Source organism: Microtus pennsylvanicus, chromosome 6 (assembly GCF_037038515.1).
Source record: "Microtus pennsylvanicus isolate mMicPen1 chromosome 6, mMicPen1.hap1, whole genome shotgun sequence".
NCBI classification, from domain to species: domain Eukaryota; kingdom Metazoa; phylum Chordata; class Mammalia; order Rodentia; family Cricetidae; genus Microtus; species Microtus pennsylvanicus.
This window is the reverse complement of record NC_134584.1, coordinates 37540501-37559381: the sequence shown is the minus strand read 5'-3', so window position 1 is coordinate 37559381 and position 18881 is coordinate 37540501.

Here is an 18881-nt window from a genome sequence, read left to right as displayed (position 1 = left end):
TGAAGAGAACAACATTCAACCCTTAACACCTGCTGTATTGTAAGGCTAAATGGTGCACTCGCTTTAAAATTTTTCGTTAAGATGTCGAATCAACCTTTTTAAGCTGGAAGTGATATTTAGGGGCCTCACTTGAAAACTAAGAAAAACAGATTAAGTAGTTATTACTTCTAGGCCTTTCCAAAGGACAGATAGCAGAAATGAGCTTATTTCTTACAGATAAGATGCACTGTAAATTCAGAACTCACTTCAAGTTCAAATTCAAGGTTCCAGAACATAATCCCATGAAACTATCATAATTACTCCGGCTGAACAATGTCCTGCTTCTCAATGACACAGCGCAGTTCTTTTATTTTAGTCTATAGCAAAGGCACAGGCGAAAGTCTCAGAATAACAAAAGGACATATATCACTGATACGATTACCGCAAACGGCTTAAGATCTTAAAAGTATTGTTGCGATCCTTTTCCCTCTCTGGCGTGCTTGATGCCCTTCAGCTTCTCTACATGTAGTTATGTCAACACATCTGGGGCAGTCAGGGTCGCTGATTTTCATTTGTCTGAAGAATATACTTCATTCATTTAGGATATTTGCATGCATGTATGTCTGTTTATCTGTGCCTGGCGAGGCTTAAAAAGGTTTCCAGACCTCCTGGACCTGGACAGCCAGCCAGTTGTGAGCTACCATGTAGAGGCTGTGAATCAAACCTGGGTTCTCTACAAGAACAGCCAGGGCTCATAACTACTGAGCCATCTCCCCAGACCTTATTTCTAATTTTTGAATGTTTTTAAGAGACACTATTTTTAAGTTTACAGAAAAACTGATGAAAAGATACAGGAATTTTGACTACATCCCCTGTCCCTACCCATGCACAGCATCTCTTGTCACCAGCATCCCTCCCACGGTGGTAAACTGGTGACTCCGTCAGTGATGGCCATTGTCACCCACCATAGCTCACCTTAGTGGAGAACCTTGTGCTATGCCTTCCACAACCATGAACAAATGCGTAAAGACATGTATCCAGGCAACTGGTAGTTTTAGGTTTACAGGATTTCCAAGGGGTGGGGGTTGAGATAGGGTCTCATTATGTAACTGGCTAGCCTGGAACTCACTATGTAGACCAGTCTAGCCTTGAACTCACAGAGATCTACCTGCCTCTGCAGGTAGAATGTTGGAATTAAACGTGTGCCCCACCACACCTGGATGGAGCTGGTATTTTTAGACATTTGGTCTTACTGTTTTTACTTTATATGTGTGTTTGAATGTGTGTAACATGTGCAAGAGCCCTCAGGAGCTAGTACATGGTGTTAGTTTCCTTTGGAACTGGAGTTACAGATGGTTCTGAGCTACATTTATAGGTGCTGGGAACCGAACTTGGGTCCCCTAGAAGAGCAGCAAGTAGTTTAACTGCTGAACCGTCTCTCCAGCTCCTTTGATTGTTTTTAATGAAGTCTGTCTATGTAAGTATGAAGAACATATTCTCAATTCAGAGTAGCAATTGCTAATTTACAATGCAAGTTGTGCCTGTAGAAATCTAGCCTCTACGCTCTCCTTTCTTTCCTTAGAAATAATGGTTAAAAGGCTTTGTTGTTCTATTTTGATGAACTTATTCTAAGAATAGAAATAGTTGGGGTTTTTTTGTTTTGGGGGACATTTTTTGTTTTTTTGATTTTTGAGACTGGATTTCTCTGTGTGTAGCATTGGTTGTCTTGGAACTTGCTCTGTAGGTCTGGCTGGCCTTGAACTCACAGAGTTCTACCTGACTCTGCCTCTCAAGTGCTGGGATTAAAGGCATTGGTCACCAAGCCCAGCTGTGGAGTCTTTCATCTCAAAGGCTGTTGGACTGTATCCAATTCTTTTCTGTGTCTATTGAGATACTCGTGTAGCTTCTTTTCGAGGTTTGTTTGTTTTGTTTTACTAATGCGGTACATTACAGTATTTCATTTTCAGCTGGTAAGCCGACCTTGCATTGCTGTGGTAAACTCTACTTTGTTATATTGTATACTTTATATATTTAGTCAGGTTCTGTTTTTAGTATTTGCTCAGAAATTGGTATGTTTATATTCACAAGATGTACTGGTTGATATTTTATTTTCTTGTGAGATCTTTCTTTGGCTTTGGAGTTAATGCAATCATAGCATCACAAAATGAACTGTGAATTATTCTCTTGTCTCCCATCATCTGGAAGTAACTTTCTACTTCACACTATACAAAGAGATGGGCATAATTTTGGTCTTCTCAGTTTTTAAAAAATTGTTATTTTTGTGTGTGCACAGTTGTGTGTGTGCATGTGTGTGTTGTGTGTGTAGGGGGAGTATGTATCTGTCTGTCTCATGGTACATGTGGGATAGGATGGCAACTGTGGAAGTCAGTTCTCACTTTCTATCAAGTGGTACCCAAGGATTGAACTCAGGTCAGCAGACTTGGTAGCAAAGCACCTTTACCCGCAGAGCCATGCCATCTGCCCCATCTTCTCACTTCTTACAGTTCTATAGTACTTCATTGAGTAGATGTGCCTGTGTTTGTTCAACCAGACTCCTATTTGAATTGCTTTCTGTCTTTGGCTATTAAAACTTAAACTGCACTGAATTATCCTAATAATGAGCGTCTCATATTTTTGTCTGTATTTCTGTAGTATAGATTCCCAAAAGTAAGATTAATGAGTTCAAGAGTCAACACATGTGGAACACATTTGAAATTGTCCAATTCTGCTCTGTAACTATTAAACCATTTTGAAACTTTTTTTAAAAAAAAAGCCACTATTTATACAGTCTTCAACATCAAACTACTTTGCACAATTTTTTTGTCACCGTGGCAGCTATATTTCCTGAAAATGGTTGATTGACAGTTTTACCTTACGGCATTCCATTATACACGAGTTTCAGCCTGCTGAACCGTCCATATCTTTAGGTTATTCATTTGTAAAGTAACTGAGCGTTGTCTTCTTTCTTGAGGATGTGCTATTTAAGGGTCTTGAAATGCTTCACAGTTGACAGAGGAAGCACATTTTCCCCAGCTGGACATTTGGCTTTGCACCATGCTTGTGGCTTTTTTTTTTCTTTCTCTGCAAAAAAAAGAAAAAAATTGATTTTTAATTTTTGTAATCAATCCTCTTGACTTCATTTCTGAGTAGAGGGCAAGCAGGGGAATTATTTAGAAAGAAGAATTTTGATTCTGATTTGGAGGAGCCCCAGTTCAAGAACGCTAAGGCCTTAATCTTGTGGCTTCTCTCAAAGCCACTGACACTTCTTTGCCTCCATCACCAGTATCAGCACAATCACTATCAGATAAATAAATAGCAGATTTCAAAGTCACCTCTTCTAACTTAGAGACAGTTTTCCTGTCCATCTTTGTTGGCCTGGGGAGGGGGGGCGTGGGCATGAAGTGATAAAGTGAGAATCCAGGCAGGAAGAAGGACCTAACCAGAAAAATCACTCAGGTAAAACCAAGTTTCTCCTGGCCTTACAAAAATATGACTGACCTATAGATATGCTTCTAAAATCCATGCTGTAAATAAAGAGTTTTTTCTCTAACTATCAACTGTTACATTTGGCCTTTTGTCTTCCATTCAGGTTTCCGAGGACCACTGGGGACACCATAGCAACACTGAGTGGTAGCATCATCCATTGCTGTCTCTAGTCCTAGCTCATCTGCAAAACTGCCCACTATGCCTTCATATCCTTCTCTTAGAGATGCCTCATGACATTCACCAAGACTTTTGCAGAACTCTCTTGACATCTTTAAAGGACCTGCATCGCGATTTCTGCACCATGGATAGTACTCTATTTGTTTTTCGTTTGGCCTAAAGGCTGTAGAAACCCTACCTACTCACTATATAAAGTTCACGGGAGTCTGGAGTTCCCAGGCTTCGTGCTCTCTGGTTCCTTGGCAAGGTAGCTCAATTCTATTCATTTCACACTTTTCAATTTAAACCTTATTTTTTTTAAAGACGGGGTCTCACTATGTAGCTGTTGTCTTGGCTGTCCTAAAACTTGCTATGTAGCCCAGGCTGTCCTCAAAGTCAGAGATTATCTTTCCTCTGTCTCCCAAGGGCTGGGATTAAAGGCACACAACACCATACCCAGAAAAATTTAAATTATTCTTTTAAAAAGTACTTGAAACAGAGTTTCAAACACTCAGTAACATACTAGTAATGTCTTCCTACCACCTGGCTTTAACGTAAACGTCTATAATACATGTTTTTAAATTAACTGCAAAGATTGACTGAGAGCGACCTTCTGTGAGAGACAGAGTCCTATAGCATGAGATATAAGGGCTGGCGCCCACCGAGGTACAGATATCCAATACTTTCCACGTAGGTTTGAACAGATGAGAATGGATCGCCTACTTTCTTGTGACTGTCTTCCTTACTCCTGTTATTTGGTGGCTGTCCTATACCTCTGCAGAGTTTGTCTTCTCCCTTCATTTCATGGCTTACAATAGAGGATAAATGGGACATAATTTCAATGTTTAATTGGCCCCAAACATGCAATTGGTCTGGGAACATTGTTGTTGGTACTCAGAACACTGAGAAAGGGTCTTGTGTCTGGTTATAATTTAGAAGGGGTCCCGTTAACTTTAACACAGCCCTCGCTACCGGGTTGTGCTGAACCTCCAGGAATTTGAATTTTTATCTCTACAGAGAAGTTGAAAGAGCCGGAGTGTAAAAGCTGCAAGCAGGTTACAATTCTGACAAATTAGTTTCTAATTATTTTGCCCCAGGCTCTGCCCATGTTGCATGCAGAGAAGTTTTCACCAGGACACTTTGGAGAGTTTTGTTGCCTAAACCCATTTAATTTAAAACAAATGGGCCCATGTGATTATCTCAACCACAAATACGTAACACAATGTGTAATATATTTAAAAGGCAAGAGGAAATTTGGTAATGGAATTTTAAAACTGTTTGAAAGGAAGAAACTTTGGGGAGAAAGAAAGGAAGAGGGGACTGGTGACGCCAGTTTGATTGTTTTCAAACACCACCACAGCTGGACTTGAATTTGTACAATAAGAGAGCATGAAGCTATAAAGGATGCCGGCAGGAATCTAAGTGCCGGGATGCCACATGGAAAAATAAAGGGCAAGGCTTCAGATGCCCAGGGAACTGCAAAATTCCCCCACTCTCCATATGCTTCATTTTTTTGTGGGGTAAATGCCCCGGTTTATATATTCTGTCCATGAAATGTCCAGGTAGGGTATTTCCACCTCCAGCTTGGATGGCTGTGTTTCTCATTCACTACTTCTGTACTCTGTGGCTTCCTAGCAAGTCTGTTTGCCATAGAGAGCAAATCCTAAAGTATTAATAAGACACCAGGCCTCACCAAACTCTTCGTATATCCCGAACATTATTCTAAGCACCCTGAGTCATCTCATTTCATCCACAGAAACCCTGTGACAGTGGAATCCTGCTCTTGCAGAGAGGACTAGAGAAGCAGACTGCCCGAGGTAAAGGCATAGGGAATATCACTCTTCACCATTACACGATCTGTCCTTCCTGGCGCACTAGCTGTCCTCCGAATGCATTAGGTAGTGAACGGACTTTCAAAGGCCAGCCGCTCCTGAATGAGTGTGCAGGACTTAGTGTTTCAGAACTATGTAAAAAGCCGGGTCCTTACAAAGTGTGACAACTGGAATTTAAATAATTCTTTTATACGTGTGAAGTTTGGCCTGCGGATGTAGCTCAGTTGGTAGGGCACTTAGCTAGCATCTTTGAAGCCCGAGGTTTAATTTACCATGTTGTATGAACTAGGAGTGGAGGTGCATAACTCCAACCCCAACATTCGGGTGGTAGAGGCAGAAGGACCAGAAGTTCAAGGTTACTGACTAAGACCTATTTTAAAACTACGTAAGACCCTATCTATCTTAAAAACATGTGTGCTGTGTAATACATCTGTCACTAGCACAGTGATGGATTCGTCAGGTAAAATACATGAAACTACCCATCTTTTGATGTATATAAGTTCCACTTTGTGCAGTTATATCTAAAAATTTCACTACTGATTAAAAGAAAAATGAGATTTCTTAGAGCTCTAGCCATTTGTCCGTCCAGTCTGCAATATTCACTAAGGGTTAATCGAACTAAAACCTACGTCAGTCCTAGGGGCACAAGCCACACACATGAATCTTGCCCTCCAGAAATTCTGTCTTCAACAGGAGACAGACAAACATAAAAACAATTGCCATTAGCATCAGATTAATGCAGTCCTGGAGTTCTGAATAAAATATCTGGGGATCCTGAAGAAAGGATGTGCGCAGAAGCCTGGCTGGAGAAGGCAGGGTGGTCTTCACACAGGAGGCGGGGCTGAGTGAAGCTCACGCTCTGCCTGCAGACAATGTGAGACGGCGTCCAAGGGACAGAGCTTCGGAGGCTAAGGAACGGCACATGCGTGTTTTGGGGGCAGCCGTGCAGACGAGGCAGAACTGCGGACGTGTTACTTAATGCCACGGGTATGCTGAGAAATGCGTCATTAGACAATTTCATCATCGCAGGACGGTCGCAAAGCTATTATAAACACACGATCCATGTGGCTGCTGCCGACTGGCCTTCTGCATGACAGCGACACCATTCTTCATTAAGCAGAAGCCGGGGGCTCTAAAGTAACAGAGAATCATCTGCTATAGGAAATACATAAGCCAGGACCATAAGCATTTGCCGTCACATCCCGCTGTGTTCTTTTAAATGGCAACCGCAGTGGGTCGGGACACGCATGCTGTTGCCGATGCGCGGATGAGGCGTTGCCCTGTTCAGTTCCAATGGCTATGGTGTTGTTGGGTAGTTGGAAATTTTAAGCTTGATTTTAATCTTCAGGGGCCACCATCACATACACTACTCACTCTGAGCCAAGCTGCCCTTATGCACCAACGACACATAGCTAGCCAGCTAGCCAGGCATGCCACTGAAAAGCTTTATGTCTTAGGACAAGTTACTTCTTCTCAATGCCAGTGTTCTAATTTGAAAAGTGGAGAAAACAATAATGACCTCATAAAATGATCGGGAAGACAAGCCACACATAGCATCTGTTAAAAGCCCAACAAAATGGTGTGTGGAAGCACCTAGCACATGGTGGCTACTTTTAGACTTGTTTTTTTTTTTTTTTTTATTTCACTTCCCTGTTGACCAGTGCATCCATCTCTGGGTCATGATCAGGGAGGTTTCAGGTAGTTCTCATGAGAGCAGTGGATCATGCGTTATGGCTGGGTGCTGGTATTCTTGCCTTGGTAGGAGATCTGTGACTTTTAAGAGCCTGCGGCTTTTTGTCAGGCCATAGCGTGGTACGGAATTTTCCCAGAAGTCTGTGATATCTGCTTGTCATCTTGCAAGTGTGTTTGTGAGTTTCGAGAACAAACTTGTCAGCACACAAAAGTTCCCAGATGGCTTCCTTGAGGACTTTTGAACTCTGCCGTCTTTGATTTGAAAGTTCCCAAGAGATCTAAGAGCAGATTGCGCATTGCATCCATAAACGTGGCCATGCAAAATTGAGCAAATTATTGGCTCAGTTCAGCCTATCTCTTCACTACAGATCTCAACATCACATCTGACGCCGTTGACTGAGCCATGATCCCAGCCTTGCGAGCTCTGCAAACTCCTCAGCAGAGTCTTGGCCAAGAGTAGCCTGATTCTCAGTGGTGGTCACCTCGAATACACAACCTCATTATAAAACCCTACCTGGGAAGTGGGTGCCATGCTGGTCCTGTTCCACTTCATCGTCGTGATGTTTGAGTGGTTTTATTAGCTTCGCCCACAGTTGTAATGGATTTGAGATGGCATTTAAGAGCTGCAAATACCATGGTCCCGGGCCACAAGCACCCAGTAAAGTCAGCCGTATTAAATAAGGCTTACTGTAACATGCCTCCCTGGCTGGCTTTCTACAGAGAAGAGAAGCTAAAAGGAAGAGTACCCACACTTTTGCATGTGGACCAGTAACCACAAGAGGGGAGAAAGACTCCAAGTCTTTACATCTGGAGTACAACAAAAAGTAGAGCTAGGTTATGCGGGGCTCTCTTATCAAAACACCAGGGGCACTGTTGTCAAAATGGCGGACACTACAAAACCTGGGTGGAAGTTGCTCTTGAGAGACTGAAGCTGCTTGTTTTGTTACTTTTGTTTCCGTTTGTTTGTTTGTTGTTGTTTTTAATCTCTAGGCAAGATTCACATTGCCCTATTGTCCAAAGGGTTAACTGCAGATTCATTGTGAGGTGAAATATATTCAGTTGTTCAAATCCTTCCCCTGCCGGCTGTGTTCTGGCATAACCTTAGTGCCATCTGAGGCAATAAATAGCAAAGCAGTTGGGGTAAATCCAGTTGTTTCTTTCTTTTTTTTTTTCCCACAGCATCTTTCTTTGTAAGTATGTCAGATTTTTAAAAAATGAGGCTCCATAAACCACATCATCACAGAGTCCTGTTGTCCTCCCATGAGGTGGTTGTCGTTCCAAACGCTTGCCTTTTTGGCTCTTGCCTTGATGCGCCCCTGGGGGCTGGTTAGAATGACTAAAACCAATTTTGGCACTAGATCACCTTGTGGTTGAGGTGAACTGGGGATCTTGTTTTGAAGAGGTTGGAGCCACTCACCTTAGGTGCTTAAGGGGAGAGAGAGAGAGAGAGAGAGAGAGAGAGAGAGAGAGAGAGAGAGAGAGAGAGAGAGAGAGACCTTTGACCTCCCCAACCCTGAGACTTTGGAAGCTCCTAGTTGGTCACACACACAGTCACAACCATCTTGGCAGCCTGAACCCCCTCCCCCACATCCGTGGAAATTCCTAGAAGTGGAAAGGCAAACTCAGCCCCAGGATGTTGGCAGGATCCGGTGTGTTACTAAAAATGGGGCTTCATGGATGGAGACTTGAGAGCCTTAAGTGAAGAGAGAGAGAGAGATGGAGAGAGATGGAGAGAGAGAGAGAGAGAGAGAGAGAGAGAGAGAGAGAGAGAGAGAGAGAGAGAGAGAGAGAGAGAGAGAGAGAGAGAGACTGAAACGGGGTCACAGGAACGCTGCTTCCCACCGAGGGAGAAGCGGATCTCTCTGAAGCCCCACTCCTCCCTTCCATGTCAGCCAAGAGTGTCCCCGAGGACAGTTAGCAAACTGTTGGAGGGGTTTGGAGTTACAAACTTCAGAACTGTCTCCTTACGCCCCAGCCCACCTTCGCAGAAATTCCAAGCTCCCCGTCTCCTGGCTAACTGGGTCCTTTCCCAAACACTAAATAACGGGACGAGGGGGAGAAGTCCGTTTCTCTTCCAAAACGCAGAGACGGAAGGCTGGATGACTGTGTCCCCAGCCTGGTTAGTCTCCAGCCCCCTGGCTGATACCTACTGTGGGCCTGACTGAACACGAGTAAGACAGCGGTTGTCTGTGACAGCCTCCCTTATTCCCCCGCCACGTTTCTCTCGGCCAAAACTGTATTTCCCGGTACCCCTCTCAGGGTTCCAAACGAGGAGCAGAGCGGTTGGATCATTTGATTAGCTCTTTCCTAGAACAGGGAGCCTCCCAGCTCTGTTTTCTTCCCAGGGAGTGCAGGACAAGGCCCAAGAATGGGGCGCCTTATGGGGATGCTCCCGAAAGAGAAACAGCCCAGAGCTGGCCTGGATTTGCTACATGTGTCCGCCTGGCTATAGCAGGTAGAGACCTGCCAACCCTTTCTCTCGGGTGTACATCCTCCCCAGCAACACAGCTTCCGGGTGGTCTTTCTGCACCTCTTCTTGGGAGGAGGAAACTTAGATCACCTGCTTGAGTTTTCCTCTTCATTTGTGGTTTTCAAGTGCATAACGTCGCAAGGACTTGGAAGCTGCAGGCCTGCAGTGCCAGCTGTTTTCACATTGTTACACAATGATTTCTAGGTCTTTTTTTTTTTTTAAATCTTGCAGAACTACAGCTCTACACACATAGAATTTCTACACATAGAACAAAAACTTCCCATGACGGCCCCACCCTCAGCCCTGGCCGCTATTATACTCCTGTCTATGGTTTTGGCTGTTTTACATAATTCATACAGAGCTAGATTATGGCCCAGTGATAGATCTCTTGCCTACTACGTGTGAAGCCCTGGGTTTGATCCCAAACACTGGGAGAGGGAAAGTGTACGTGGCATACAATATTTCCTTCCTGTTGTGGTTTATTTCACTTAGTACAATACTCTGGAAGTTCTTCTGTGTTGCAACAAGAGACAAGATGTCTTTTTAAAACGGAATAATATTTCACTGTGTGTATACATTGTGTCTCCAAGGGGATTGGTAGAGGGATTCTTGGAGGTTGCCTAGTTGTTCAGGAAGTTGTTCTCAGGAAGCCTGAAAACTTGGTAAAGACGGTGAATACAGACCAGAGTGACAGCGTTCAGGGTCCCTTTGATTATTGCAGATCTTGAGGAATTTTACCGTTGCTCTATTGTCCTTAGGTCTGAATTCACCAATTCACAGTATCCACTCCTCTCCATTCTTCTTGTTTGTTTTGGTTTTTGGTATTTTTAGGATAGGATCTTTCTGTATAGTTCTAACTGTCTAGCAACTGACTCTGTAGACTATGCTGGCCTCAAACTCACAGAGCTCCATCTGCCTCTGCCTCCCAACTGCTGGGATTAGAGGTGTGCACCACCACCGTCTAGCAAAACCCTCTTCGTGCTTCTATGAAATGAAAACAGAACTAATCGAAGGAACAAACTGTCAGCAACACTTCACTGTGATTGAGTCTGTCAGGGACTGACCTTTGGGGAGGATGGGTAGAGGGTTGGCCGAGGACCCAAAGAGAGATATACAGAAAGAAGAGCTGGAGAAAACCAGCAACTTCCATTTATTTCCTAGTTTTTCTAGAAGCAGTTCTGCAAAAATTTCAGTTGAAAGTTCATGAAAGGTTGTGTTTTATGAATTATCTACCTTAGGAAAAATGGAGTTAAATTATTCTTGATACCCAGTCTTATATACTTGTTGCATAATATTATTTTAAGATGTGTTACTTTTGCTTATTCTCTGGAACAGTTGTTTAATGATGCAAAGATGTATCTGATTAAATAAAATTCATCTGCTGTCAGGAGGTTGTGCCAGGAACTAGCTGACAGGAAGCTGTAGGGAGGAGCCAGGTGGCGAAGGGTCTTTAAGGAGGGGTGAGGAGAAGCTCGAGGGCTTTTGGAGAGAAGCGAGGAGGAAAGGTGAGCTGCTTGCTGTTCAGCCTCTCTGGGGAGCAGAATTCCACCTCAAACCTTGGATCTTGAGTTCTTTAGAAGGACAGAGATTTAGATAACTTCCCTTCATAGCTTTGATTTGGTGTCTGAGGGAATTCCCTCAGACCGGGGCTTTTGCGGCCTAATTGCTACAGATAGCAGCACATTGCTGTTGGTCAGACATGTCTTAGAATGCAGCAATAATATAAAAAGAGGACAACATATATTGGTACCAAGCTAGAGACTGTAGTACGGGAAGGAACTACTCCTAAATGTTTATCTGTCTTCTGTCCCAATTAAGTCCATGTAGATCCTATGTGACGTCATAGTGTCAGGACTAGCTCCTCCTCTCCTAAGGTATGTGTGACCTCAACTAGGGAAGGAACACATCATTATTTGGATTTGAAAATAAGATACTGAAAGGGAATTACTTGGTTCATAAATTGTTGAGGGAATATCTGAGCACTGAAATTGTCAAGTAGATAGTCCCTGGTATTAGTTCAGATACTTTTGGATGAAAGAAATAGGAATCGGCTTGATTAGTGGCAGCCAAATGTGTGTGGTGTAAGTTGGTATAAGGATAAGAGCATCTCATGGAGCCCAAAGCAGGAAGATGGCCCAGCCTGAAGGATTATGCTTGGGAGTGTAGCACAGATTCTAATTGGTATTAATAATAAAAACTCAGAGTCGGCTATCAGAGGGTGAAAGTTAGCCAATCTCTACCAAAGTTCAGACCAAAGAGGCAAGTCTGTCCTCAGACTGCCTCCTCAGACTGTGCTGAGCTCCTGTCTCCTGCTTTCTATTCCTCTCCCTGCCCAGCTATATCCCTCCTGTCTCCACCTCCCTAGTGCTGGGATTAAAGGTGTGTGATCCCAAGTGCTAGAATCACTTTTGTGTGAGCTCAGTTTCTCTTTCGGACTGGATCATTTTCGTGTAGCCCAAGGTGGCCTTAAACTAACAGAGATCCCTCTGTCTCTCAAGTCCTGGGTGTGTGCCACCACAGCCTGGCCTCTGGTGGCTTGGCTCTGCACTCTGATCTTCAGGCAAGCTTTCTTTGTTAAAACACAAACAAAATATCACTACATGGGAGCCATGACTGCAATTTGGTAACAAATTCTGCCTCTAGTTTCCACTGCTCGTAGGCCACGTGCTCCTTCTCTCTCTCTCTCACTGAAGGAAGACAAGCTTTCATGGACTTCTCTGGCCAAATTGCCAGATGTGACTTCCTATGGCTTCCAAATCAGTACACTGTCTTCCCAATACATGAGGATCCGCTAGCTATCAGTCTGAATTCTTTGGAAGAAACACCCAACCGGTCTCACTTGGCTCTTGGTCTACAGTGACCTCATGACTTCTGGACATAAAATCAGCACCCTATCCTACGAAGGAGGCTGTAGCAGGGAGGGGGAGAGTACCTTGGGCATCAGCTATACTTTCCAAGAGAAGGGAGCATGGTCTACATCCTGAGCTACACAGCTGTCTATTCCAGAAGAGAGCAAGCCAGAATTTTCTGGGTTTACGAGTTGTAACCTGAATGTCCCTAAGTCTCCTCAGTTGAGCACACAAATAGAAGTATACTAACAACAGCTGAACACGGGCTGCTCCTCTGTACTCATGAGTGGTCCGCTTCAGCTGGATGTAACACTCCTTACCAAGAGCCCTAGAACCCCACTAAATTTGATGGTCTCTGACAATTTTCATAGATACACAATACTCATGGAAAACTAGATTTTTGTTGTTGTTTTATTTGTTTTGTTTTTTGAGACAGGGTTTCTCTGTAGCTTTGGAGCCTGTTCTGGCACTAGCTCATGTAGACCAGGCTGGTCTCGAACTCACAGAGATCCGCCTGCCTCTGCCTCCCCAGTGCTGGGATTAAAGGTGTGCACCACCACTGCCTGATGACAAAAACTAGATTCTTTTTAAGAGTGACTGTAGTAGTTTGAATGAGAAATGTCCCCCACAGGCTTCTGTACTCGAACACTTGGTGCCCAGTTGGTGACACTGTTTGGGGAGATTATAGAATTTTTAGGATGTGGAGCCTTACTGGAGGGAGTACATCACTAGGTGGGTTTGAGAGTTTCTAGTCTCACTCTTTCCAAATCTCTCTCTCTCAGTGTGATGAAATGCATTCAGCCAGCTTCCTGCTCTAACCACCCGTTGCCATGCCTTCTGCACCATTCTGGATTCACCCTCTGGAATGTAAGCAAAACAACAACAACAGAACCTCAACTTCATGCTGGGCGGTGGTGGCGCACGCCTTTAATCCCAGCACTTCGGAGGCAGAGGCAACTGGATCTCTATGAGTTCAAGGCTAGCCTGGACAACCAGGGCTGTTACACAGAGAACCTGTCTCACCCCTCCCCCCAAAAAACCCCAAACCCCTCCTTCTATAAGCTGCGGTATTTTATCAGAGCAGTAGGAAAACAACTAAGGCAGTGACTGTGAATTTGCAGCTTACGCTTGTTGTCCTCAAGTAATCACTTATAATACCTGCTTTGTTTTCAAAAGGGCTCTGGTGCCTATGATGTGGTTCATGGTTTAGCTGTTCCCAAAGCACAGGTTTTACAATGTTGCCTAAGACAAGGGGATATTTGTGAATCTTGTTTGGGATGCTCCATTCCACAACATTCTGTTCTGAAGAGAATTCTGATGATTAACTTATAAAACTAGATTAACCTAAGGGAGGAGTGGTTTTGAATTACTACAACCAAGCTAAGGAGAAGAGCTGCTTCTTCCTCTTCATCCTTCTCTTTTTGTCTGTGTCTTTCTCTGTGTTAATTTTCTTCCCCATGACCATCTTCATGAGCCTGGAAATATGGCCATTTCTTACCAGGCCTAGATACATGTCTTAAGCTTCCCAGCAGAAGAATTCAGAACTCGTTTGTTAGGAAGCCCTAAGAGAAGAACTTGTAAACTGTTTTGCTGTGTATGCCCATCACTGGACCAACTTCAGTGGACAGGGCAGCCCACTAACATCCTAAGACAAGAAGGGTAGTGTTGATACAGGCAGATATACAGGCAGAAGCCTGCGAATGCAATTGGCCCAATATATTTCCCTTCTATAGCTAAGACTTTCTGACTGCGGCAAATTCCTACTCTCCTTATGTACATGGGCTTGATTGATTGATTGCTGTGAGTTTGGTTGGTTGTCAGCTGTTCCCCTGACCCCCTAGCAATGGACATAGATTAGGCCTAAGCCTATTATTTCATATATTAACAAAAACGATCAGGTTTGGTGAAATAGGTACACTGCTTGGTAACCCTGTTCTGAGTAGATTCTTCAGATTTGGCCAGTATCACAAATCTTCCATTTGTAACTGAATTCAAGGTAAAGAAATCCCCCCACACCTGGTCTCACTGTCTCGCTCTCTTTCCCCTCTGTGTGTGTATTCCAGGTATCAAGGTGTTTATGAAACTGTGAGTGATTCTAGCCCCCAAAGGTATTCATGGAAGAGATAAGCTGATTGATTTCTGCTTTGACATATATGTATACTGTCTTCCCAATTCACAAAACATTCCACATTGTTTTCGTATTACTCATTAACATAGAGAATTTTTATTTTTTTTTATTTGTGGCTGTGCTTTGAGTGTGCCTCAGTAAAGTTAGGAAATTTCAAACCTGCCCAAGAATAGGTTTATGCCTATTGTAGGTCCATGGCCTAAAGGGATGGTGGTATGTAGGTTGATATTTAAGGTCCTTTCAGCCTTCTGGTTCTAAGGTTGTACTGGCTAGTTTTATATCTGCCTGATACACATATAGTCATCAGAAAACCTCAGTTGTTGAGAAATGAATGCCCCCAGAAGATCTGACTAGAGGGATGCCTGGAAGACATTTTCTTAATTAGTGACATGAGAGGTCCCAGCCCATTGGGGTGACACCATCCCTGGGCTGGTGGCCCTGGGTGCCTTGGGAAATCAGGCTGAGCAAGCCAGCAGGTAGCACCCCTCCACATGCTCTACATCAGCTCCTGCCCCCAGGTTCCTTTTCGCTTTGAGTTGCCTCTGATTTTCTCAAGGGACTGTGATTCAAGCTATGTGACCCAAATAAACCCTGTCCTTCTCAAGTTGCCTTTGGTTGTGGTATTTCATCACGGCCACATCACTCCTCAGATAAAGGATCTTTAAAAATCATTTATTTATGTGTATTGCTGTTTTATCTGTGTGAGTATCTGTATACCACATGCAGGAGTTACACACAGCTGTGGGCTGCCATGTGCATTCTGGGAATTGAACCCAGGTCCTCTGGAAGAGCAGTCAGTGCCCTTAACCATAAGCCATCTCTCCACCTCCTTAAAGCTATTTTTAGAGATTTATTTTTATTTATACGTATATCTGTGTGCGTGCACACACACATGCACGCACGTGTGTGTGTGTGTGTGTGTGTGTGTGTGTGTGTGTGTGTGCGTGTGTGCGTGTACATGAGAGCATGGGTACCTTGGAATCCAGGAGAGGGAGCTGAATCCCTTTGAGCTAGAGTAACAGGTAGCAGTGAGCTGCTCATAAAAGAGCAGAAAGTATTCTTAACCACAGAGCCATCTCTCCACCCTGGTTCTCAGTTTCATGAAGAGCAGATGAAGTCAGTTTAGTTTGTATTTGATAGCCACCTCATTTAAACTTGCTTTTATCTCCTTCTTCAACATATTTTGGAATATTATCATAAAGAGTCTAATGAGAAGCTGGGAAAAATGTGTTTTCCAGTACAGGAAATAAAGTTCTAGATAGCCAAGCCATGAATGGCTGAGTTCCAGACTCGTTCAGTGGGGTTAGTGTTGTATATCCATCATGTTTAGAAAAGAGTGATGTGGTTGTGTTGCTGACAGTTGGGGCATCCCCTCACTCAGAGCAGAGGGCACCCACCCTTGGGGTGCTGGGCCATCCCCTCACTCAGAGCAGAGGGCACCCACCCTTGAGGTGCTGGGCCATTCCCTCACTCAGAGCAGAGGGCACCCACCCTTGAGGTGCTGGGGCATCCCCTCACTCAGAGCAGTGGGCACCCACCCTTGAGGTGCTGGGCCATCCCCTCACTCAGAGCAGAGGGCACCCACCCTTGAGGTCGTTCGCTGGGCTCACACCTTCCTGAGACCTGGTCCCAACTCCCAGAGCCAAGTCGAGAATTAGTCAGCGGACTAACTGGGTATACCAGATGGCGATCTGAGATTCCTCCTCAGCTGAGGACACACATCAAGGCCTGACTTTTCCGAGGCTACACAACTCCTGCCAAGAAGTAATTTTGCCACAGCTTTTGAACATATGATGCAAGTGGGGTTTTTTTCCCCTGTAAAAAGTACCCATTTCAAATTTAAGTATTTTTGTACAGAGGGATTAAAGAAAAGACAACAAACACATAAACCCTAACACAGGATCTGTTTATGACAGAGGATCAGTCAGGTTTCGGTCCCTCAGCTTCGTCCCTGACTGCCTATGACTATGTAAATGAGCACAAAGGGGCTTCAGATCTGCGTAGTAATGAAAACAGCAAAGCCTTCTGTGATTAATTATATACAATAGTCACTAGCCTTTCCCCCGACTCTGAGGTTGGAATCGGGGGTCTTGAGCATGTGAGGCAAGCTCTCTATCACTAAGCGATGTCCCCTGCCCTTGCCAGTCCAGGTCAAATTTGAACTCACCTTCTCCCGCCGTCCACTTCTTAGAATGTGGGATTATAGGTGTGGCCCACCATGCCTGGGTCAGCATTCATTCTCCCTCACCACTCATCAGACTGCCTTTCTTATTTATTTATTTATTCATTCATTCATTCATTCATTCATTCATTTATTAAAATAATCAGTTCTTGGGAAACATACTTATTAACTTTTAGGCTGCTTCTAGGAAATCATCTGAATTTTAAAAAAGCAAAAAAGCAAACAACAACAACAACAAAACCCAATCTTTGTACTTCTGCTAATTTTCCAAAGAGAAGCGCAAACCTGAGACAGAAACCCAACAAAGATTGCACGCTCGGTGCCCAGCGGGCACCCCCAGCTTAGAATAGTAAATGCGGGGGGAAAAAGGCAATTCCAAGCCGTTAGCTGGGTCTTGGCTAAATGTCAGCAATGTGTCTACTGTGCACCCTAAGTCTCCCCATGGGCACCTGCCTCCCGCTCGGCTTCTTCCCCACAGCTACGGGTCCAGTGAGGAAAGAAGAGAGAACCTCCCTTTCGCGTTGTTTCTCTGGAATTGGGCTTGCCAGACTTTTCCAGTGAGGTCTGTCCCTTCATCCGATGGTCATTGTATTTTCTGTCCCCCTGCCTCTCTCACCTTCACTGAGCAATTTTTCTGGAACATCTTTTGGCACCAAAGTTCTACTTTTTTTTTCTTCTTCAGTTATAGCAGCTTTGAGTTCTCATTGGCTCACGCATAAAACACTCCGCGTTTTCACTGCAGATGGGAATCAGGGGAACCCTTTCCAACCCCATCACTACTGGCAAGATCGCCATCAACCTGGGGACCTCGCAGGAGCTCGGAATCCAGAGCCTGATTGGCAGGTTGTTTCACTGTTGATTCTTCAAGCACCAATCAGAATGGGCTTGGTATGTGATGCACGCAATACGCATGCCCGGGAAAAGCTTGGTCTGGAGGTTTCCATCTTGACTCTCCAGGCCATATTTTGGCAGCATGTTGGGTCTCTTTTTCTCCTGCTTCTCTGGTTGGTGAGTTTGGTCTAATGACTGTGTTCAACCCCTTCCACTCTCCCGAAGAAGCCACCTCAAAAGGCGTTTTCTCTAGTCTTTGGAAGTTTCCTGGGATGGGGTTTTGCCTCAGCAGAGGTCAGGCCCTGCCATTTGGGCAGAAAATGTCAAGTTGAGTTTTTGAGAAGCATGAGGAGCCTAGCTGTGCTCTCTAGATGGGGTTTGGTCAGCAACAGCCCCGCATTCTTGTCCCAAGCTTAGGCCTCCTTTGTCTAGGCCAAACCACTTCAGAGCCTGGAAAAAAAGTGACCATGTCCCTTGTAATCCAGTGCCACCCTCATCCATGAAAAGAGGAGAAGGGAGGAAGGGACATGACTTTTGCCATAACTTCCTGGAAGGACCTGAAATACAAGGAAGTGACAGAGGAAAGAAACAGACCCCTCACAAAAGAGAGAGAGACTCGGATAAACATGGGAAAACTGGGTCTTTGGGGTTTCCCCCTAGGACAGTGGTTCTCAATCTGGGGGTTCAGGTCGCATATCAGATATCCTGCCTAGCATATTTACATTGCAGTTCAGAATAGTAGCTGGGGCTCACCACAACGTGAGGAGCTATATTATGGGGTGGTACCACTGGAGTGGTTGAAAACCAGTGCTCTAGGGTACGGTAGGTGTGCCAAGCAGGAAAGCCATCGTCAAGGTCATCCACAAGGTTTCTCCTGTACCTTGTGGGGTTGTGTGTGTTTGGTTCTGGGTTTTAAACAACGGCACCTTTCATAATTAATTCCTTGTTAATCTTACTAAAGGCAGTCACCTGTTACAATATTTCTTTATACTGTTTACCCGGGGGCAGCTGAGTTTGACTTACACTCATGTTTTGGCGTTCGCTGGAGGGCAACAGACACGGGGGTGGGGGGTGGGGGTGGGGGGGATGAGGAATTTAAAGTCTTCCATTTGCAAGCGATTAGCCCTGCAGGAGAGATCAGAGATTCAGAGATTGTGGAGTCAGGTAGAGGCAGGGAGCACGCTCCATCATTGTAAGGGCCAATCCTAAATCAGAACTCTCCACCTTCTAGAACAATCTCAGGACATTTCAACTCAATTCCATAGCTTGGGTTCCT